At 38.4% G+C, this 23,683-nt stretch overlaps 1 long non-coding RNA gene across 3 annotated transcripts in view; it reads left to right on the top strand.

Moving 5' to 3' along the window:
- The window catches only part of LOC115219483, a 94,756-nt gene that overhangs the window by 38,662 nt on the left and 32,411 nt on the right, over positions 1–23,683 (top strand). For 2 of the 3 annotated variants that reach the window (XR_005001943.1, XR_003882300.2), the window contains exons 2-3: positions 4,389–4,467; positions 5,661–5,763. This is a non-coding gene — a long non-coding RNA (uncharacterized LOC115219483). Of the gene's footprint in view, positions 1–4,388; positions 4,468–5,660; positions 5,764–15,864; positions 15,964–23,683 lie in introns of all 3 variants that reach the window. The other variant, XR_005001942.1, reaches the window with a different exon arrangement.

The raw sequence follows: 23,683 nt of genomic DNA, 5'->3' as shown, positions 1-23,683 counted from the left end.
AAATTTCACAAATGAGGTATCAAAATGTTTCTTTTTGGATGCTCTCCAAGAAAAAGTACAGTACAAATTACATTTAAATCATTATCATCATCATCATCATCATTTAAGGTCTGTTGTCCATGCTGGAATGGGTTGGAAGGTTTGATTGGGCTGGCACGCTGGAAGGCTGCACCAGACTCCAATCTGATTTGACATGGTTTTCTATGGCTGGATGCTCCTCCTAATGCACACCACTCCGAGAGTGTAATGGGCACTTTTACGTGCCACTGGAACAGGTGACATTTGTATGATGCCGGGGTGCGTTTACATGCCACCAGCATGGGTGCCAATTTGTGTGATACTAGTATTTGCTATGACTGCAATTTTGCTAGGTTTGATAGGTCTTCTTCTCAGCCACCTTGCCTCCATGAGGTCCTACACAAGAAGGGAACTCAACCACTTTGCCTCCATGAAGCCTAATACTCAAAAGGAACTCAGCCATTTTGCCTTCATGAGGCCCAATTTCAGAAGTTGATACTTTATGTGCCACCAACATGGATGCATTTGGCCTGATGGGTCCTCTCAAGCACATCCCCAAAGTTCTCAGTCACTAGTCATTGCTTCTGTGAAGTTCAAAGTTCGAAGATCATGCTTCACCACTTCATCCCATGTCTTCCTGGGTCTACCTCTACCACAGATTCTTCCACAGTTAGAAATCAGCAATTCTTTACACAGCTGTCCTTGTCCATACACATCATATGTCCATACCAGCGCAGTCGTCTCTCTTGCACACCACATATGATGCCTCTTATGCCTAACTTTTCTCTCAAGATGCTTACACTTTGTCAAACATGCACACTGACATTGCACATCCAGCGAAGCATACTGGCTTCATTTCTCTCAAGCCTGTGCATGTCCTCGGCTGTTATAGCCCATGTTTTACTGCCATGCAGCATAGCTATTTGCACACAGGCATCAAACAATCTACCTTTCACTCTGAGAGAGAGGCCCTTTGTTGCCAGCAGGGGTAGGAGCTTTCTGAACTTTGCCCAGCTTAATCTTATTCTCACGGCTACGCTCTCAGAGCATCCACCTCCACTATTAAACTGGTCACCTAGATACTGAAAGCTATCTACTACCTCTGGCTTGCACCTCTGCCAGTTGATGGATTTTATTTTCTGTGCATTTTCAGCTTTTATTGTACCCATGCACCTTCCACATACAAAAGTTAGTTTTCCTGTTAACCATCTTTTGATGTTGCTGCACCTTTTGTGTGTCCAAAGCTTACACTGGGTACATCTTATAGAGTTTCTACAGATCGAGCAGGGCCATCTACCGATTTTTCTGCCTTCCTACTTACTAAGACTTTGGTTTTTGCAAGGTTAACTCTAAGGCCCTTTGATTCTAGACCTTGCTTCCATACATGGAACTTCTCCTCTAGTTCAGGTAGTGATTAAGCTATAAGAACAAGGTCATTGGCATAGAGGAGCTCCCAATGGCAGCCTGTCTTGAATTCCTCTGTTATTGCCTGGAGGACTAGGATGAACAGGAGGGGGATAAGTACCAATCCTTGGTGAACCCCTACTTGTACCCTGAATTCTTTGCTGTACTCGTTGCCAACCCTCACCTTGTAGCAGTCGCTGTACATGGCTTGTACAGCTCCCACTAACCACTCATCTATCCCTAGTTTCCACACTGACCACCAGATAAGGGATCAGTGGACACTGTCAAAGGTTTTCTCCAAGTTAACAAAAGAAATATGTATATGTTGCTCAACTTGCTAGAAATACAAGCAAAATCTCCCTAAAATCACAGCCTACCATTTTAATAAAGGATACATTGAATAATAATGTATTCATAAATATAGAAAATTACAGTGCATCTTTCTATGACATCCAGTACAGTAATGGGCATTATTATTTCTTACAGTGAGCACTAAGTTTAATATTAGTTTGAAAAACAGAAACAACTGTATATAAGAGAACTTACTCCTGCTTTGAAGCACCAAATATAAAATAATTTTAAGTTCTATCCAAAGTTCCTTACTTTCAACCTAATCAGTGAGTGATTTGGAATCAAATAATCAAAAACATCAGTATAAGCGTTTCTCTTTTTCCCTCATCCTCTATCCTACTAGATGTGAATAGCCATGCAGGCCCTTCTACAAGAACCTTCTCTGCCCAACACCCACTTTTCACAGTAACTGCTTCGTTCCCTAGCATGAGCCCCACATCCCCCAGGGTCCACAGTCCCATGAACTGCATGGCAACCTCAGTAGTGCAAGTGACACATAATAAGCACCCAGTCCACGTTGTGAAGTGGTTGGTGATCAGAAGAGCATCCAGCCATAGAAACAATGCCAAAGCAGACATAGGTACATGACGCAGCCCTGGAACAGGCAAATCCTGTCAAACCATCCAGCCTATTCCAGCATGAAACATGGATGTTAAATGATGATAATGAATTTTATCATACATCACTGAGATACAAGTAAAAACCCAAAGATATTCTGGGCTTCAACCTCTGTCATTAATGACCATGGATGAAGGTCTTAGTTGTCCACCCCCACTGGAACATCATTGTCTGTGGCTGAACAGTCCAACGCACAAATGGCAGTCTCTGCCACACAAGCTGCACTTGTGGGCTGTTCCAGTACTGTTTGAGTTGTAGCATTCTTTTCTGTGCATTCACCTTTCTTCCACTGCATTCATCAATTTCCCTAGCATAGGGTTTCCATAGCACTCAAGCCTGGGCAGCATAGTGTGAATGACAGATTGTTGTGTCACCACTCTCCACAACACTGATGGAGCCAAAGGAACGGCATGATTGTTGAAATTTGGCACCAGCATTGTTGCACAACAGGAGTTACCAGAAAAAGGTTGTAGATGACATCAAACTGCCTCAGGGCTCTGACTCCAAATTTTTCCTCAAGGTTTACTCCCAAAACCTTTCCTACAGCTAGGTATGGTCACAAAGCAGCAGAGGTTTCAAATCAGAGTTTTCTTTTCCCTAGACAGCTTCCCTGCCCTGGCTAACAAGCTCCATCTGTCTAACTGACTTGTTGATTAACTTGTAGCTGGGACTCTGACAAACACTACGATTCTGAGCAAGCTTGAGAACAACAGTGTCTAAGAGGTGTTCTACACTCTTCAAAACCCAAAATTAGTAAAAGGTTAAAAAATGAAGATACAATACCCCAAATTCCTCATCCTCAATAGTTCTTCCTGTGGTCATTCTAATAATGTATATACCTAATATTTTGTCTTATATTAATTAGTATCAGTATTGTATCTTAACTGAAAATAAAAACTTAACATGATGTCTTTGAGATTCTAGAATGAAACAATTAAAAACAAAGAAATCTAAATGAATTTTAACTATATTTTCCAAGAGAATCTACATCAGGGAATCCTACTTGGTTACTCAAACATGAATTCAAACATTCAAGATTTTGTATCCAGCAGATGTTTAAGACATGATTTTATGTTTTCCTTTAGCAGCTGTATACACTAAGGTACTGGAAAAATAAAGACAATGTCTCAATAAAAAGATTCTGAGATAGGCAACAACTTTGTGCATTTGTAAAGTTAAGTAATGTGAAGCAGGTTCCTGAGTAGTGAATATTATCGACATTGATTTTTGCTTTCATGGAACAGAGACCACCACTGTCTTGTACGTATGGTAAGAAATCATTGTATGAATGTATTTGATTTAAATTCAGGAAGGGACTAATGAAAACTACAGTATGCCATAAAAGGTGAATTGTTGTTAAGGTCGTACTCTAAAAATATCCATTGCTGTAAAAAGCTGTCAAAGGTTCCGTCACTGTTGCCTCTAATTTACAATTAAAATATTTTAGTAATGAAAAGAAAATAAATTAATGATAGAGTTTACACCAGTAGTTCTCAAGCATCCCACCAGCAGCCCCCGACAGTTTTCCCTCTATAAATATAATTTTTTCTTTAATTGATTTGTATTTTACTTTTTTAGTGTGGTCCCCTAAAAAAATCCAAGTTTTGGATCTGGTCCAGATATTAAAAAGATTGAGAATCGCTAGTTTAGGATGTTGATCAAGAAGAAATGTGGATATGTAATGATTATTACAATACATGTAGAAAGAAAAGAATAGACTCTGACGTAGATAATTAAATAAGATAATCAGACACCTACTTAAAGAATTCTGCAGAAGTGAATTACATTAACTATTGAAACGAGATATAACTAGAGCTGACTTGTCTTTCTCTAGAACTTCTGAAATATTAGAATACATCCAAATAGAAAATGGTAGTATTGGGGATATGGGTGATATTTTCTTATAAAGAATGAAGCAGTGAAATATTGAGATTTACAACTCTATTTCTTATCTTCCAGAATATTTAGTAACAATCTTTTTTCTATTCTTTTGACAGATAATTTCACAGTACAGAAGAACATGAAAAGTTTCCTGGACCAGTCATGTAAAAGAGGTTTGAAAAAAATTAATAACAGGTTCTTATTTTAATTCTATTCATTTTTTTTCCATACAAATGCTATATACCAGGATTTTTTTTTTTTACTTATTTACTTGCTGAGTCTGGAGGAAGGTGGTGTCCACAGCCTTTGAAAACCCTTCAAGACCAATGAGATTGATGCTATTAATGATCTTCTTGAACAAGAAAGGTATGAGAAGGGAGGGAATTCGAGAGGCTAAATATTCTGGGAAGAAAGTCTACAAGGTGTACTAATTAGTGGTGGACCTGAGAAGGTTGGACACAACAAGAATGGTAAGAGGAGAAAAGACAAGTGGGTCGGGAATCCCTAAGCATCTTTAGATAAAAGATTGCACACCTGAAGGCCAGAAGTCAGAGCATGTCTGTGAATGACTTTATGCCACTCGCTCTGATGGCCCTTTTCTTGATGTGGTACAGGATGTGTCTGTGTCTGTAGCAACAACACCATTCTAGATGTGAGAGCAACACTCCAGTGTGGGCCTCATTTCAGCTTAGTGAAGTGTCACTACTTACTATGGAAGAAGTATCTTCCACTGCTTCTCAGTTTCCTTACAGGTATAATTAACAATGGAGCTACTAAATCGACCATTAAAGATAACACCTGTTTTGTTTGATTCAACTATCTGTGATACATTTGCAGTTTCCTCTACCTCCATGCTTTTAATAATTCTCATTTGATATTTGTCACTGTTTCAATCATATTTCCATATCTCTTTCCACTCCCACTGAAGACAATAACACTTGTGTCATTTCAAACAAACTTCTACTTAATGTCATTCTTAGTCCATTATAAACACACTGCTCTGCCTTGTGGAAAACTTCATGCCTGTCATTCTGAGAATTTCACCAGCTCTTAGTTTCTTTCAGATCTCAGTAAACTTGTCATCTGACTTTCATTCTATCTGCCTTGCAATGCCCATTGCCACTCACTTTTTTCCCATTCTTTCTACTTTGCTCTTATATCTGCTACCAAAGCACAGTCCTACACCAGTTACAAAACTTTCACCAGTATTTCTTTCCATAACACCCAAATGTCCTCCTCTCTATCCAAATAGACACTATCTTTTACTAGAGAGACACTACCTATCCAAATCGACACTATCAGTATTAATTGAAATTTTCACAAGCATCTTTTAATATCCAGAAAATTGTTTATCAATTTACTGAAATATATTTTCTATGACCAAGCAGAACAAAAGAAGATTCCTCTAGGAAACCATTTTACAACATTTACAATTCACAACAATTCACAAGTCTCTATTAGTCAAGATGCCTCACGGAGAGCTGGACTAAGGTATTTAACTCTTTAGTATTCAGATTACCCTGTTAAATGTAATGCTTATTAATTCACATTGTTTTGAATTAATCATGCATGATCTTGTAGTTTCGAGATTTTGATGAAGAAATTGCTTATTTTTAGAATGACATTGTAGATGTGAGAGGCTGTATCTAGCCAGCTTCAATGTAAAACAAGGTAGATTATTTGGGCCTGATACGGCCTGTTTCAATGCTCAAAAGTTAAAGCAGACTTAAATCACAATTAGACCCAAGTCATAAAAAAATGAGATAATAAAAGACATTGTTATTATTACTGTTGTCTGTCAATAACATTGTCATTTTGGAATAAAGTTGGAAGGAAGACTTTTAGAGCAGAAAAACAATAAAAAAAAGTAAAACCCCAAGATAATGGAAGCATATATATAATGTGGATGTCATTCTGATATAAAAATCGCAATAATATTACCTCTATGATATTTAGTAGAAGGGATCATTGTTAGAGTGTAGTGAAAGGAGTCACTAATGAATCTTCCATATCAAATTGAATCTATAAGGTTCAGATGAGATATCAAAATTGTTCAAAATAAATCTCACACAATTTTCTCATATGTAAATTCTACTTTAGAAATTTCAATGAAATTGTTTCTTGATTAAAATCATGCTACAATTTTGTTACAGTCCTGTCATAGAAAGTTAATTTGTTAAATTATATTACCAATGATGATTACCCTTGCAATCATTTCAAAACCTCCTTTCTGCCACAAAACATTATCATAATTTTATATAATGTTTTACACATATCTAATATATGTAGACATAACATCCAACATTCTTCAGTTAACTGGCACTCCATCAATTACAACAACAAGGATTCCACTTGATCTGATCAACAGAACAGCCAGCTCATGAAATTAATGTGGAAGCGGTTGAGCACCCCACAGACATGCATCTGAAGGGAGATTCAGCGTGACATAAAGCATGGCAAGCTTGACCCTTTGAATTACAAACACAATTCAATTTTGCCAGCTGAGCGGACTGGAGCAACATGAAATCTCCTCCAGGAATTGAACTCACAACTGTGAGCCAAATACACTGGACACTAAACCACACACCTTCACTCACGTTCTTCAATAGGTTGAGCTAATCAACTAAGACAGTCAACATTAGCTGAGAAGGTTTGGTATTGGCTTAAACTACAGATATTTGCACTAGATTCCAGTTTGTTGTTTCATATCTCAAATTCATTCTCTTTATGATTAAATTTCATTCTCAATCTTCCAAAATTGGTAAATAAGAATTAATGAATAGCAACAATATACTCATGTTCAAAATAGTTTCCTATATAAGAAAGACATTGTGAAGTAACCAATCAAGTAGCTAAACTGATTGCAAGATTAGATAAATATTATAGTTATTCATTCATCTTAGCTCGCCTGATCTATATTTTACACTAAAGTAAAACCTTAATCATTTTTTTTTTAAATGAAACTGTTAAAATGAAAACCCAGCAAGGAAAGATAGTTGAACATATTCAATAGATAGAATACTTTTAGATTAATTATTCAATCAAACCTAATGAATTCAGAAATTATTTCCATGTATCAACTCAAGTAATAAAATATAATAAATTATTTGAAAAATTAACAGTAATTATTCTGGTCTCCAATTAAATACCATATAATTTGAGTGCAACTTTGTTTTGTCTTTATACTATATTTCGTTGGTGTATTTATTTGGCTATTTAAAAAACATTTATAAAACAGTATTCATTTTGACATATATAGTTATGCTCACCTAATACATTACATAACTGGTTTATTATCCATTTTTCTTACCTGATGAGACGACAGGCTCTACTACGACTATTACTACTACTACTGTTTTTCTAATTAAGACCTAGGACAATAAGTAACACTATTTCTACCAACCACATCATAATCAAAACCGAACATGTATGTCTTTGTTTACTTCACACATCATAATATTCAACTAGAATTCTGCTCCAGTTTCTATAGATTATCTACCCCCATTGTCTATATTTTATCACTTTACTGTTTTATACAGCTTACTCATCATATGAAGAGAGTAACTGTTATCAACACAAGTGGGAGCTTATTACCCAACATCTTGAAGAGTATTAATTGGGCCAGCTAAATAACAGCTATATATACAGAGAGGCTGTTAGTAAGGTTAGGATTGGCAATGAGTATAGTGAAGAATTCCAGGTAGAAGTACAGGTCCACCAAGGTTCAACTTTCAGTCTCCTTTTATTCATCATAGTTCTCCAAGCAATAACAGAGGAATTCAAGATAGGTTGCCCCTGGGAGCTCCTCTATGCTGATGACCTGGCCCTCATAGCAGAATCACTACCAGAACAAGAAAAGAAATTTGGGGTGTGGAAACAAGGTTTAGAATCAAAAGGCCTTAGAGTCAATGTAGCAAAGACCAAAGTTCTAGTAAGTAGGAAGGCAAACTCATCACACACCCCCTCAGGTAGGTGGCCCTGCTCGATCTGTAGAAAAGGTATAGGTAGAAACTTCATAAGATGTACCCAGTATAAGCTATGGATACAAGAGGTGCAGCAACATCAAAGAAGATTAACCGAGAAGATAGCTTTCGTGTGCAGCAGATGCACAGGGGCAATAGACACCACAGATACTCAGAAAACAGATTTCATCACACTCCAGGGGAAGAAACTTGAAATAGTTGATAGCTTCCACTACCTAGGTGACCAAGTTAGTAGTGGGGATGAATGCTCAGAGAGTGTTACCACTAGAATAAGAATAGCCTGGGCACAGTTTAGAAAGCTTCTACCCTACTCGTTACAAAGGGTCTCTCACTCAGAGTGAAAGGTAGATTGTACGATGCATGTGTGTGAACTGCCATGCTTCACGGTAGTGATACATGGGCCATGACTGCGGAGGACATCCGTAGGCTCAAAAGAAATGAAGCTAGTATGATCCGCTGGACGTGTAATGTCAGTGTGCACACATGACAGAGTATAAGCACCCTGAGAGAAATGTTGGACATAAGAAGCATCGGATGTGGCGTGCAAGAGAAATGTTTGCACTGGTATGGTCATGTACTACAGATGGATGAGGAGCAATACGTGAAGAATTGCCACTCCCAAACAGTTGAAGGAATCCAGGGTAGAGGTAAACCCAGGAAGACATGGGATGAGGTGGTCAAGCATGACCTCTGAACGTTGAGCCTCACAGAGACAATGACAAAAGACCGAGACCTCTGGAGATATGCTGTGACTGCTAAGACCCGGCAAATAAAGTGAGTCCACGGCGTATCCTATACCAGTTTCACATAACCAGCCCCACCTCATTCAAAAGTACCTTGGATCGTAGGACGACCTGCTGTGCTTACCTTGGATCGTAGGGTGACCTGCTGTGCTTGAGGAGACCTATTGAGTCAAATACATCAACATCAACATGAAAATAAAAGTCAAATGGAAATTGTAGTTGCGATACCTGTGGCGATGGCACGTAAAAAGCACCATCCGAACGTGGCCAATGCCAGTGCCGCCTAGCCTGGCTTCTATGCAGGTGGCACGTAAAAAGCACCATCCGAACGTGGCCAATGCCAGTGCCGCCTAGCCTGGCTTCTATGCAGGTGGCACGTAAAAAGCACCATCCGAACGTGGCCAATGCCAGTGCCGCCTAGCCTGGCTTCTATGCAGGTGGCACGTAAAAAGCACCATCCGAACGTGGCCAATGCCAGTACCGCCTAGCCTGGCTTCTATGCAGGTGGCACGTAAAAAGCACCATCCGAACGTGGCCAATGCCAGTGCCGCCTAGCCTGGCTTCTATGCAGGTGGCACGTAAAAAGCACCATCCGAACGTGGCCAATGCCAGTACCGCCTAGTCTGGCTTCTATGCAGGTGGCATGTTAAAAGCACCAACCAATCGTGGCCGTTGTCAGCCTCCTCTGGTCCGTGCTGATGGCACATAAAAAGTAGCCACTACACTCACGGAGTGGTTGGCGTTAGGAAGGGCATCCAGCTGTAGAAACACTGCCAGATCAGATTGGAGCCTCGTGCAATCTCCTGGCTTCCCAGATCCCGGTCGAACCATCCAACCCATGCTAGCATGGAAAACAGATGTTAAACGATGATGATGATGACAATGATGTTCTCCAGATTAGGTAGTGGATAGTTGAATCTTTTAAGACATTCATTTAAACCAGGGGAAAAATCAGCACACACTCTGATTTTATTATTCTTTTTCTTAACGTACACAGTTGGTGACACCCATTCAGAGTATTCCACTTTTCAGGTAACTCCAATTTTTTCTAGTCTCTCTTAAATTAATCTGTTCTAATGCTGCACATGGCACATTTCTCTTTGGTTTAAAAATTGGTACTGCATTCTCTTTTATCTCAAATCTTGCTTTTGCTTTCAAACATGCACCTAGTTCATCTGAAAACAAGTCTGGGAATACTTTCTTTAATTCTTTTTGCACTTTGTCCAAGTTGGTGTTAGAACTTGTGCTATTACCTATTACATTTTTGCAACAGTGGTTAATTCAATCCAATTCATTCCAAATAGATTATTGGTATTATTTAGCACATAAGCCGTTGCTTTTATTGTCCTACCTCGGAAAGTCACATTGCAATTGAATTCCCTTTTTTTCCCAAAAAACTTCTCACAGCTTTTGTAGTTTTACTTAATACTGGCTCACCTAATGCACTCCTTGTTTCGTCATTTAATAGAGTTATATTGCCCCCACTATTAAGCTATTTCATTATCCTTATCATGTTCAGATACACTGTATACATTTTTATTGTTTTCTGTATGCATCATTTTTGAATTCTTTTCCTATTTTTGTGCAACAATGATAACTTTGGTGACTTTGAAAATCACACCTGAAACATTTAAGTTTTTTGAATGGACAGTTATACCAGTCTTGTATTTAATCACGTCTCATGCACAGATCCACTTTGCACTTTCTAATGGTTTTTTTTTTGGCCTTATAGCCTGTATGTTTGATACATCACATTCCTGTATTCTCCCATTGTCATGTTTAAGATTTATTATCTGTTGGCAGTCTTATGATATCTGCTGAAGCATAATATCCTGGTTTTGTTCTAGCTTAGTCAATATCCTTGTGCAAATTTCCGAATCCTGTTGTGCTGCTTCCTTTAATTTGAACTTTTCACTCTCACGGTTTGCTATTCCATCATACGTTATGAAGTCATCCTCTATGTTTTTCGTCAAATTTAACCATAACCACCTCATATTGAACAAAGATCATTTTCCACTAAAATGTTTTGTATTCAAATTGTAATTCTCCAAATGGTTATTTTGGGAGTAGTATATAATTAATAGACTTTCCATGTTCCACTGGTGCTAATTTTCTTAGCAAAAGTCTAGTATGCTGGTCTGCTTCCCAGTCTCAACATTCATTCTTGAATATTTCTTCAAATCGACTATAAAAAGTGGCAAATGTGACACCTTCTTCCAGATTATATCTAAATTCGTTGATGGAGCTTGCCAATGAATCTAGTGTAAATGCATTTGTAGCATTTTTCATTTCCTTGAGGAGAACTTGTAAAACCTCATGTTGCTGTTTTTGCAACTCTATCTCGGCTGATAGTAATTCTTCCATGATAAACAACAAGATGAATTTTTTTGTTCTCATAAACAAAAAACTATACAATTCACAATAATTCAAGTGAGTCTCGAACACTGCTCGTCACCAACTGTTATATCAGCAGTGACAATATATGATATGCGTGTCTGTAAAAATATCTCATAGTACCAAATATAACCATATAACAATATGCAATGTAACAAGAGTTTGCTATCTTATTATAACCGTTCACGCAATAACAATGCAATTCTCCAACGCAGAATTAATAACGAGACTAACACTCTCACAGTTTGACCTCAACTGTGTACTGGCTCATTCTGTTTGTAAGACTCATCCAGTCCACTGATAGCCATATGTGGGGTGTCAGTTCACTCCACAACAATATATATAGACATGCATACAGGATCGTGGATCCTGGGTGGATGTTGTTTACCTGGACTTTGCTAAGGCTTTTAACTCTGTGCCACACAAAAGACTTATGGTGAAGCTTTCTGCGTTGGGTGTAAGAGACGAACTCTATAACTGGTTAAAGTCCTTTATTTTCAGCCGAAAAGAGGTTGTCACAGTTCTAGGACAGCACTCTTCGCCCTATGAGATGACATCTGGTGTACCACAGGGATCTGTTCTTGGCCCCCTTTTATTTGTTGCATATGTTAATGATATAGATGCCAACTTAAAGAATGCCACAGTGCTGAAATATGCAGATGACATCAAGCTGTACCTCGAAATAAAGAGGTCAAATCCTGTACACTATAGATCTCTATTGCAAGCAGACCTGGACACAATGCAGCAGTGGATCATGGACTGGCAACTCAAGCTGGCTGTGGACAAATGTACCACCATGCATTTTGGGAGGAGAAACCCAGCGTCCACCTACTCCCTCCACAACACTAGTCTCAAAAAGTCTTCATGTGAACGTGACCTGGGTGTTATTGTCGACAGTGATTTGCGTTGGACAAAACACATCGCTAAAATTGTCAAGAAGGCTGAGGGTGTCTTGGCATCACTCACCAAATCCTTTGTGAACCGCTCTCCGGCTATCTATCTGCGGCTTTATATAGCTATGGTAAGACCTCACCTGGAATTTGCATCACCGGTCTGGAACCCCTATTTTGCCCAGGATATCAATCGTCTGGAAGCTGTTCAGCGACGTGCAACCAAAAGAATACCCTCTATCAGGCATTTGCCATATCCTGAACGCCTTACTTCCCTGGGCATGGATACATTGAAACTCCGACGTCTGGCAGCTGACTTGGCAGACACCCATAAAATTATCAACCATCGTACAAACAATAACTCTGAGCACCTTTTCAAACTCCACCCATCTAACACCCATGGACATATTTACAAAGTAAGAAAACAGCACAGCTCCCATGACTTCAGGAAACATTTTTTCACACTGAGAGTTGCTGAAGCATGGAACAAACTGCCGGCATCAGTTGTTAGTTGTCGGAGCACTGCATCCTTCAAAACTTCCATGCTTCCTGAGATTCGCCAACACTACACTTGATTTTCTCCCCTCCATACACACACAAGCATGTATCTGACTCATACATTGTTCGCTTTCCAGACATTTCTACATTACTGCATGTACTTTATATGCACTTTCTGACAAGTTGTGGTGCACCTGAGCACTGTATACAATAATTTCATTATTATTATTATTATTATTATACATTCATTTATCACCATTCTCCCCATTTTAATACCCACTTCCCCATGCATGGGTCAGAAGGAATTCACCTGCTAGATATAGCAATCACACCCTGCCATCTTATTTTTAAGATAGACACATTGAATAATCTAATTGTAGATACATGAAATGACAGGATGGTCATAGTTGGAATACAGGGATCATGAATTTGCTTGCTCATGACTGACCTGCGGTTTAGCAACAACCAGATTTAATAGGAAAAAAACCTCAATAGATCTATAATCATTTCTCAAGAAGTGCCAAGCTCTAACTCTAGAGGATACCCATGGAAGGGGTAGACCCAAGAAGATATGGGATGAAGTGGTGAGAAAAAATCTTTGGATGCTGGGCCTCACTGAGGAATTGACAAGGGACCAGGAGATGTGGCAATTTGCTGTACTTGATAAGATGTGTCAAGCTAAGTAAAATCCCTGTCTTCAATACATCCAGGCTTGTCCTTTCAGGTGCCAGTACCACATAAAAATACTTATGCCAGTGCTGCATTAACACACCTGTGCCGGTGGCACATAAAATGCACCCAGCACACTCTGTTAAGTGGTTGGTGCTAGGAAAGGCATCCAGCTGCAGAAACCATGCCACAACAGACAGAGTTTGGACAACTCCCAACTGGCCAACTCCAAATCAAACTGTCAAACCCATTCCAGCATGGAAAGCAGATGTTAAATGATGATAATAATGATTTTCCAAGAATCCACCAGTTAATCCAGACCCTATTTCCATAGGACATACAGCTAACCATCAAATATTACCAATACTAAAGACAGAGTTTTTATCCTTTCTTACCCATTTGTGTCAGTTACAAACTCCAAAGTACAATATATTATCAAAATTAAAACTTTAGCCACATTATCAACCAATCAGTAAAGTTTAATGACTGGGAGAAATTACCTAAGGAGTCTGTCTGCATAAAAAAAAAAAATTTGGCAAATGCTAAATATACGTACTAAACCAAACAAATTTAATTAACCAAAGTTACACCTCTGCTAAAGAGGAACATAAAACTAACTAAATGACTCATTTCTTAGTATTTTACAGCCATTTCCATGGTAGTTGAATGGGTCTTCTCTCACACAGCATCCTTTGGTGATGGCCTACATTAGATACTATATTGTAGAGGTTTTTTTCTTCTTCCCAAACTTCCTCTTTTGTAGCTTCCTTCCACTTGGATTGCCTGTCACTTCTTCCTCCAACTGACGTCCTCTGTACATACGTCTCGTTTCCCTTACACACAGGATTTCTCTCAGCTCACGTCTACTCTGTTCAACATATTCAACATTACAGGTCCAGCAGAGCATTCTTGCCTCTTTCTGCACAAGAAAGGCAAGGGAGATAACTCTGAAGTTTTAAATAACTTAGAATTGAATGGGAGCAGGGGCTGTAGTGGGGAATGAGTATGAGCTATGTTCTGCTGGTGAGGTCTAATAAGAGCAGAAGATGTGCTGTTACCATTATATCTAGCAAACATTAGATTCCTCACTGCATGTCCCCAAGTTTTAACTAAGTTTAATTTTGGAATTCTTCTCCCGTCCCTATCTTAATCAGAAATAATCATTAAAGCTAATAATTTTATTTCTTCACTATATGTGTAACTGTAATAAAAATCTGTGTTGGCTCACTACATTAAATATCACCGTGATCACCATGACTGACCATGCTATCAGATGTTGCTACACATCGCTGGTCACAATGCGCTTCGCATTGTTTTAGTCTTCAAATGACGCCACCCCACTGGCTAAGCAAGCAGGTCAACAGAAGAAAGACTGAGAGAAAGTTGTGGCGAAAGATTACAGCAGGGATCGCCACCACCCCCTGCAGGAGCCTTGTGGAGCTTTAGATGTTTTCACTCAATAAACACTCACAATGCCTGGTCTGGGAATCGAAACCGTGATCCTATGACTGCAATTCCGCTGCCCTAACTACTGGACCATTGCGCCTCTACACATTAAATATGTTAGTCCTTATTTAACTATATTCGTTTCATGCAGAAGGTATCAGAGTAATTTCTCAACTCCAGTCATTTTTATAACCTTCTGACGAGAAGCCAAAGCACAATAGTAAACACCTCTTTTCTACTTGTTCATGTAATTGTATTCAGTGACAAGCAACATAACTGCACACTCTCTTATGATAAGTTTGGATGTCATGTTTTACATAGAATTTCCATGTTTGTCAAGTGCTGGCGACAGATGAGAAACTGCACCATTTTATACAGTGAACAAAGATATTCTGTAAGACATAAGTTTCTTTTCCAATACGAAAAATATTATGAGACAGACTTTTTTTTTTTTACAATTAAGTGATGTAAACAGTCACTAACAAGTGTAACAAATGCCTTTCCTGCCTTCATATGCACTATTGTATTTGAGACCATATTGTTGTCAACTTCAGTGGTTAGTTCCTCTGTCAGACTCTACATGGAACAGAGTCTCACTCTCATGCATTCTCTACATTCAATAGCCTCTCATAATGACACTTTCATATCTCTTTCTCTTCAGTGTCCGTAAAAACAAGTGTCATTATCATTCTTCACACACTTCCACAAACATCTTCATTTTCTCTGATACACTACTTCATACATACTTATATATATATATATATATATGTGTATATATATATATATATATATATATATATATATATATATATATAGAGAGAGAGAGAGAGAGAGAGAGAGAGAGATAGATAGATAGATAGATATAGATATAGATATAGATATAGATATAAATCACAGTAACATGGTATTAACCAGACTATCAGCTGTTGTTTTACATTACTGATTACAATGCGCTTCACTATGTTTCAGCTTTTGAATGCTGTCACTCCTCTGGCTAGGCGAGTAGGCCAATATTTGGCCCGATCAGAAGACCACTCTGTTACAGGGTTACCCATTTACAGGAGCAAAGTGAAATGAAGTGTTCTACTGAAGAACACAATGTGCTGCCCAAACCAGGAATCAAACCCATGATCTAGCAATTGTGTGTTCAACACCCTAACCATTAGGCTACACACCTTCACACACACACACACACACACACACACACACACACACACACACGTATATATGAACTTTAAGTTAGTTAAAATATGTTTCTGACATATTTCAACTGCTAAAGGCTAATTCACTGCAGTTACCATGGAGAAAAATTCTCTCTTATAAAAAAAAGGTATAAAAACACCATATCTGTCCTTTTACACTATTTTTACCACAAGAGAGAATTTTTCTCCATGGTAACTGCAGTGAAGTTACCTTTAGCAGTTGAAATATGTCACAAACATATTTTAACTAACCTAAAGTATGCTTATGCCTAAACACTGCTTGGTGCCAATATTACTGTAATGTATATACAGCAATATCGTCAGTTCTGAGAGAACAGCCATGTTAAAGTAGTGATAAACACTACTTTTTGGTTCATTTACTGCTTCTATCTCAAACAGGGATTTTCTAATGGACTAGTTTGCTAATTACGAGATCGGTGATTGCATGACACTGTATTTTTTACATATTGCAAGCAAGGTCAGACTAATGCTATATCTGGCAAAGGAGTGCCCACCACCCAAGTGATCCAATAAGATCAAAATCACATGATCTGGTGGTCTCTGAGCTAGGGTGGCAGGAGTTCTTCCCCGCTTGCAATGAATATCGAGTGTGAAACTGCACTGAATAACCAGCTGCAGGAGATGTCTTCCTGGACTTAAAATAGCAGTATCATCAGTTCTTAGAGAACATTCATGTTAAAGTCGCAATAAACACAACTTTTATATATTATATATCTATATATATAAAATAATAATAATGAAGTCAAACCAAGATAATTTGAAAGTATTTAATACTGTTTCAGATTATTGCATATTTGATAGGAAATACAGCTCAGATGCAAAACCTTCCTCATTAATACATTTCAAAATGTAAACTAATTAACAGAAATTGTGAATTTGTTTTATATACACCAGCCACTTTGCGGCTACTTAGCCCTTGCGTTCTAGCTGTGCTGCACACAGGATTGCAGTTGGCTGTGGAAAACAGACAAACCAAATCACATAGCCTGTAGTTGATCGAAGCAAAAAGAGCAAGAGTGAAAATTTTTAATTTGTTTCATTTTGTTTGTTTGATCTAATGTTGGTTCTGATGTTTCTTTCCAAGGCTTCTGTGTACACAACATTTTGAGTGAATGTCAAACTTGGCATGTTGAACCTTTTGAATGATTCTTCATCAGCTCACATTCTAATGTTGAGATTGTTCCCACACCTTGACAAAGCAACATAAAGTTGACTGTGAGAAAAGACACTGCTGGGAAGAATGATGCCACACCTGTCAAGAGATTTTCCCTGTGATTCGTTGATGGTCATTGCAAAGGCCAACCTCACAGGAAACTGCCGTCTCATGAATCTCCAAGAGAAACTTGATTGTGTCCATCACTTCAATTCTGAGAATGAAACAAATCGAGTTGGTATCCTCCAATTTCCTTGCAGCAATGAGATGATCCTTGACATCTGTCACCATGTATCTGACTCTATTGCAATGACCACCACTCAAGTCAAGGTTTCTGATGAGCATGACGATACAATTTTTCAACTGTTTTGTTTTTGTGCTCAAAACTGCTCTTGATGAAAAATATTTGTGGTCTCCAATATGGTTTTCAAAGTCATTGTAAACAAAATTGACAATGTCATCATCAGTGGAGCAACACATTTCTTGTGGAAGTTGAATTATATTGCCTGAAACACATGGAGCTTTGCCTTCTCCAGTTTGCAACAACCAATTGCTGTAATTGATGAGCCTGGCTCTGTTTTCTTCATCTCCTTCTGGAATGTTCTGCTCAACTCTCATGTTTCTGCACAATGTCATCACTTGGCATTGATCCCACAAGTCAGATCTCTTGATGATTGAATATGCAATTTGTGACCGGATGGCTTTTCTGATGACTGGAAGGATTTGCCAAAAATTTGCTGCTGCCACAAAGAGTTTTCCACCAAATGGTTTGTAATTTTGAGTCAAATCTCTCAACAACTGGTCAGTCAAATCAAGGAGTTCCATCATCAACATTGGTCTCTCATCCCAGACAATCAATTTGGCAGCAATCAAATTTTTGCCTGTTTTGCTTTTTGAACCAATTTTGCACACTGAACATTCATCAATTTCAAGTGGGTAAGCAAATGTTGAATGAGCTGTTGACCCCATACAGCAACAGTGATGAAGCCAAACCACTTCCAGCTGATGCAATATTCTTTCAACAAGTTCAACAAAAGTGTTTTTCCAGTTCCGCCTGGAGCATCCACAAAGAAAAACCCTCCTTCATTGTTGTTGTATTTTTGTTGAATTGTTTCCAAGATCAATTTCTGCTCCGCATTGCATTGTTAGAAATGACATTCAAAATGATCCGTTTGTCCTTCACAATCATCAGTGTCAAGAAAATTTTCATCATCTTCTGTTTCTTGATCATGATCTGCATGCAGCAGGAAGAGAAAAATCTCCAGTTGTTTTGGGAAAATCTTCCACTTGCATATCAAAGGAACACATCATTGGTTGCTTTGGCAATGCAGACCTCTTCAGAAAGTCGGTTTGTTTGAGAGTGTTTGTGCAAAAAGTCTTCCATCATGTCATCCATGAATTGATCATACAGTTTTCTTGGCTCTGCAGGCTCACAAAGAATCAATGTCATTCGGCATCAGAATTGCAACCTTAGATGCTGTTGGCATGTTGAAGCTTCATTCATGTTCTCCCACTGGATGCTTGTCAGCATGGAATCCAATTTGAAAATCTGTCAATTGGTGGTCTGCAACCATTTCGTTGACTGTTCTCAGCCTCCATCAATGCAGTGTGGCACTTGAAAAAAATTCTGGTTCTTGCAGTTTCTTCTGATGACAATCCAGAAAGCAATGATGTCCTGTGTTGCGCTTGCACTTGAGGATCCAACCAATAAGTTTGAATGCCGTGGCTGTTGTTTCGGTTGGAGTTTCTGATTGGGCCAAATCTTCTCACCACTTTGCTTTAAACACAAATCATTGATGCACCTGGGAGAGACTTGTTGGCCACTTTCAGGGTTGCCATAGCCATGCCAGAGCTGAATATTCAAGTGTTTTTCTTGAAGTAGAATGAAGCATCATCTTGACCAAAAATAAGATTTCTCAATGTTTGTGGTGGCACAGGAAAGTGGGGAAAATTGATCTTGCCTCCATTGCAGCACATTTGACCAAAACAAAGTTCACCTCCACATGACTTGCTTTCTTCACTTCTGAATCCCAATGTTGAACAAAATGCACAGACTTGCGTCATTTGCCCAAGAGAGTGCTCAAGTGGAAGATCAGAGAGTTGCAAACTTTCAATGTCAGCAACTCTAGCCATTTCTTATTGCAGTCTTGCAGCTCTTCATGCTCTACCTCTCTCTAACTCAGCTGCACCTTGCTCTTCTGCACCTTGCTCTTCTTGTCCTGCTGCCTCTTTGTCTCTCACCATCAATTTGTTGTACTGATCTTTGTGCCTCCTCTGTCTTGCCCTTTGCCTTTCTGCTTTCCACCTTCTTATCATCTCAGCTGTGACTGGCAGCATTGCTGCTTGCAGCAAGTGAACAGCTGTTTCCATGATTGCCATTGCCTTTTTTGATGGGCTGTTTTTCCCTCCTTCTCTGCTTTTGCCAACAAGAGGTTGAAATGCATTTCTGACCAAATGACGGGCTACCTGGTTTCTTCCTCAACCATGCAGAGAGCTCTGTCTTGGGGGTCTTCAGTCTGTTGTGAGGAAAATGAAAAAAACTGAAACTTCGATCAAGCCAAAGAAGTGAACACTAGCTGTTGCACGGTGGGTATTTACTGTCACATGAGCCACACACCTTACCTGGTACCAGGTACATGCTGTTAATCATGTGTGTTCGCACAAGTAAGTCATACTTTATTTAATTTTATTTAATGGATGACTGTTATTATTAACGGGTGATAGTGTGCACTCTTAAAAAGCGAACACAGGCTATTGTACGATGGTTATTCTTTAATGAATGGCAGTTAAACACCGCAAGACGAATCGAGTCATGAAAATACACAAAAAAGGTACACAAATTCCAATGAACAAAACTGATAACACTTAAAAAGTGAACACTGGCTGGTTTACGATAATGGCCATTCTTATATGAATGGCTGCTTAACACCGCTAAGCAAATCAAAATACTTAGGAAATGTTGAGTCATGAAAATACACTAAACAGGCACATGAATTCCAACATGGATAACAACTCATGAATTTTATTCTGTTATTCCAATTCGAATTGTTGAACCTCCACCACCCAAATCATGCATTTCAGTCCTTTATACAGCTTCAGACGGTTGATCGAATGGTTGGATGGCTGAATTTTCTATTATAATATAGATGGTTAGGGCTGTAAAAGCCAGCTACTAAGCTTATTATATACAGGATGTTTGGACTAAATCTGACATTTTTTTTTGTTTCCTCTTTTCAGAAACAGCATAATGTATTAGTGAACAATCAACAGCATTGGAAAGCATAAATATTAAAATTGTAGTTCAGAAAATGTTAGCTGACATGGAAAACTAGAAGCCATCTGAATATTGGCATATCACAATGATTTGCTCTAGGTGTCAAAATGCTGACATCGTGAGTACAGCTTAGTGCTCTGTAAACACTGTAAAGGCTGTAAGACATGACATGGACAACATGAAGACCAAGTCCCTCCAAACTGTGATGGTCTTTGGGCATGTTTCCAGTGAGAACAACATCATGCCAATCGACGTCCTTAGGCTCAATGGCCATGTGAAGCTGCTGAAGACTGGTCAATCCCTGGCTGGAAAGGGTTGCTATTGGAAGTTCATATGTGTGGCTGCAGGATTCAGCACCTTGCCATCTCCAGATAGTCGGACAATGTGAGGGAGGCTCATGTTCACATATCATCAAGTCTATCCCTTTTCTGATGCTCTGTGAGGATCTTTCAATTTTGTAGCCCCAATGAAATTCCTTACACATATACATACACACACACAGACATACACTCAGCAGCATTATAGATATAGTGGGCCATTTAATTTAAGAACGCTAGTATACTAATGTTAAAATGGCATTTTTTTATATATTCAAGTTGTAAATGGTGAATTAAGGTGTATATCAAAATAGAGAAAATTTCACAAGCTTTAATATGATATACAACTTTACAGCATAGCAGCAACATATCAATTTTAAATTAAAAACAATCTTTATTTTGCATAATCTATGTCGCCACTTAATTTAAGAACAATTCGCAAAGTTTCATTTTTTTTTGCCAAATTGACTAACATAAAGGTAGGGTAAATTCCACACCGTTACAATTTTTAAGTTACTTAATAGTTGTGATGGGTAAGAGACAAAACTTAACATCAGAAACCAGAGTGAGGATCGTTCAGCTTAGTAGGCTGAAATGGTCATATAAAGCTATTTCAAAATAAGTTGGATGTTCTAAAACAGCCGTCTACAATGCTGTCCATCTTTATAAAGAAACTAATCATTATAAAGCCCGCTCTCGACCTGGGTAACCAAGAAAAACAATGGCAAGAATGGATAGATACATTCATAGACCGTCCCTAAAAAAAAACCAAAAATGACTGCTGATGACATTTTAAAAGAAATTTGGCAAAAATATGGACTTACCACTGGAATGTCCACCATAATTAACCATCTCAAAGAATTTGGACTTCTATGAAGAGTCTCTCGCAAAAAGTCATACATTTCTTTAAAAAATCGACGTCCTCAAATACAGTTTGCAAAAGAGCATTTGAATTGGAGTCCAACAGATTGCTCAAATGTGCTGTAATCAGATGAGTCAAAGTTCAACTTGTTCAGCAATGATGGCAAGAAGTATGCAAGAAGGTGTATAGGCAAAGAATATCATCCAGAATGCATCCAACCTACAATTAAACATGGTGGAAGTGTAATGGTGTTGGGGTGCATGTCTAAAAAAGGCATTAGTCCTATAGTCTGAATCAAGGGCATTATGGGTAGTAAGATCTATCTAGAAATATTGGATAAGACTATGCTTCCATACATCCAAAAGCATTTGGGCTGATCTTGGACTTTCCAGCATGACAACGACCCAAAACACACCTTGCACCTAGTCAGAGAGTACATTAATTCTAAGAGAGTTCAGTCGATGCAGTGGCTGGTGCAGTCACCCAACCTAAATCCCATCAAAAATCTTTGGGAAAAGTTGAGTAGAGCTGTGCAAAGTAGTAAACCAAAGAATAAGGATAATTTTTTTAACATTAGCCAAAATTGGGAAAAAATCTCAGGAACAGTGATAAATGAGCTGATTCTGTTTCACAGATGCAAAACTGTATAAAGTAATTTTGGATACCCAACCAAATACTGATTGTGTGAGCTTATCATTGTTTTATTTTTTAATTTATCTCAGAATAAATTTTTTAAAGCAAAAAAGTAAAATTTTACAAATCATTCTTAAATTAAATGGTGCTATAAATTACGGTAATTAAGATTTATTTTTAATTTAAAATACGTTGATGTCACGCTGTAAAATTGTATATGTGAAATTTTCTTCATTTTGATAAACATCTTAATTCACAATTTACAACTTGAATATATAAAAAATGCCATTTTAACATTAGTATATGAGCATTCTTAAATTAAATGGCACCGTTGTATACAGAGAAAGAGTGAAAGAGAGTGTGGTAAAGATATCTTAATCATATGAAGATTACATTGTCATTAAAGAGTCCCAAGTTAACTCCCTGAAAACATAGTTTGAAAATCCTACCACAAACTGCTTGAAGCTTACAAACCTCCTACACTTAGATTCTTATATAGATACATACATACACATCTTCATCTTCATCATCATTTAATGTCCGTTTTCAATGCTGGCATGGGTTGGATGTTTTGACAGAAACTGACCAGCTGAAGGACTGTTCAGGCTCCATGTCTGTTTTGGCATGGTTTCTATGGCGGGATGCCCTTCCTAACACCAACCACTTTACAGAGTGTACAAGGTGCTTTTTACATGGCATTAGCACTTACAAGCCAGCAAGTTTAGAGATGCTCAGCTAGAGAGGATTGAAGGGTACAAGCCTGTATGCAAGAACAACCACGCTTTTAGCATGACCTGTCTTTTCAAGCACAGCAAACCACCAAGAGTCTCAGCCCCATGTCCTCCTCTCTGTGAGTTCCAACATTTGTAGATCCTTTCTCACCACTTTGTCCACGTCTTCCTCAGTTTACCCCTTCTACATGTTTCTTCTACAATTAGAGATCAGCACCTCTTTATGCAACTGTCTCTGTTCATATGCATTACATGGCCATACCAGCACAGTCTTCTCTCTTGTGCACTACATTTGATGTTATGTATACCCAGTTTTTCTCTCAAATCATCTACACTCTGTTGTATATGCACACTGACATTACCCATCCAGCAAAGCATACTGGCTTTGTTTCTTTCAAGTTTTCACATCTCCTCAGTAGTCACAGCCCATGTCTCACTGCAATGTAGCATAGCAGTCCAATCTACCTTTCACTCTGAGAGAGAGGCCCTTCATTACTAACAGAGGTAGTAGCTCTCTGAACTTCGCTCAGCCTATTCTTATTCTAGCAGTTATGTTTTCAGAACAACCACTCCCACAACTAACAGAAACTATCTA

Source organism: Octopus sinensis, linkage group LG14 (genome assembly GCF_006345805.1).
Source record: "Octopus sinensis linkage group LG14, ASM634580v1, whole genome shotgun sequence".
NCBI classification, from domain to species: domain Eukaryota; kingdom Metazoa; phylum Mollusca; class Cephalopoda; order Octopoda; family Octopodidae; genus Octopus; species Octopus sinensis.
Note: the sequence above shows the minus strand (reverse complement) of the source record. Positions and strands in the feature narration are given on the sequence as shown.